Here is a 1653-nt window from a genome sequence, read left to right as displayed (position 1 = left end):
CACAAATATTATATTTTAGCATGAAAAATATATATATGAAAAAGTAAAATATCTCTAAAAGGTGTTCCTATACTTAGGTAAAGGGAAAAAAAACAATATATGTTTTCTCATTTTTCGCATTTCCACACTCAGGGAAAACTTTAGTGAGGGAGGGAGGGCGCCAACTTTTACAATTCATCTCCAAAAGTGCATACATACACAAATATATCTATCTATCTATCTATCTATCTATCTATCTATCTATCTATCTCTCTCTCTCTCTCTCTCTCTCTCTCTCTATATATATATATATATATATATATATATACGTGTGTGTGTGTGTATATATATATATATATATATATATATATATATATATATGTGTGTGTGTGTGTGTGTGTGTGTGTGTATATATGTATGTATATATATATATATATATATATATATATATATGTGTGTGTGTGTGTGTGTGTGTGTGTATATATGTATGTATATACACACACACACACACACACACACACACACACACACACACACACACACACACACACACACACACACACACACACACACACACTGTCACAGGCCCGGGCAGCTGGTTGACCTGACCTTACTCCAGAAGCGCCTCGAGGGAAACACCCGGCGCCCTGGTCAAAACAGGGCGTGCCCCACGCACCCACCAGTACTTAAGGCTCAGGAAAGCCCAGGTCAGAAGCGTCCGGGCTAGTACAGTGGTAACGTGCCGGCCTCTCATCCGAGGGGTCGGCGGTTCGCGCCCCGCCCAGGCGTGAGAAGTTGCAATTGTCGCCTGGAGGTTACTGCTGTGGCTGGGCACCACGGCGGGTAAGGGCTAAGCCGAGTCAGCACCAGCTGACACACGTTAGCGAGTCGACATTAGTCGACACAGGCCGGGCTTCCCTCATAGGCATATCCCGGGCGAAGCTCAGCTTCGCATATCGGACTTATCCTTATCCAGGTCAGACAGAGTCCTTCCAGTGAGTTCCTGCCGACCGCTGCGGGTCAGGCTGGCTCCAGCCACGCGCCCCCCTGCGGGCAGACCAAGTACTAAGCCTTACCAAGAAGACTTGTATCCGTGTGAATATCTGTGTTGCTTACGCTTCTCAATAAAAGAGGTCAAGCCAGCCATCCCTTTCACTACTCCTGCTAAACCATATGTTTAAGGTGTTCATATAGAGTCTTTACAATCTGGTAGCAGCTGGGTGGTTGCGTCCTTTAGGCACGCAACAATGGACTCACAGTCTCCGAAATCTGGTTATCGCTCGGACCAGTCGCTCCCATACTTGCAAAAGTCTTCAGAACCTGTTGTGAGTACATATTTGGGCCATTTTTCCTTTCTTTTATCTTCCCCATAAATGTGTTAAGCTGTATGTGCAGTTACACTCACGCTGGTTTTTGTTACGTTAAATTGCTAATTGACAGCAAATGGTACGCTCTCCACTGCTGACCTGTGTGATCAACGGTATGGGTTCAAACAACAGGAATATCGTTCATCTATTACGTATTTGTTTAATTTTTTCTTGTGTTTAGAGAGTATATTGTTTCAATTGCAACGAATTTAGCGCGTACATGATTTTACTGTTTTCATGAACATCATATCATTATTCTTTCTCACTATCCATTTCCCGTCTTGACCTGACCTCCTAGTGAAACATT

Source organism: Penaeus chinensis, chromosome 16 (assembly GCF_019202785.1).
Source record: "Penaeus chinensis breed Huanghai No. 1 chromosome 16, ASM1920278v2, whole genome shotgun sequence".
Taxonomy (NCBI): Eukaryota; Metazoa; Arthropoda; class Malacostraca; order Decapoda; family Penaeidae; genus Penaeus; species Penaeus chinensis.
This window is presented reverse-complemented; position numbering follows the sequence as displayed.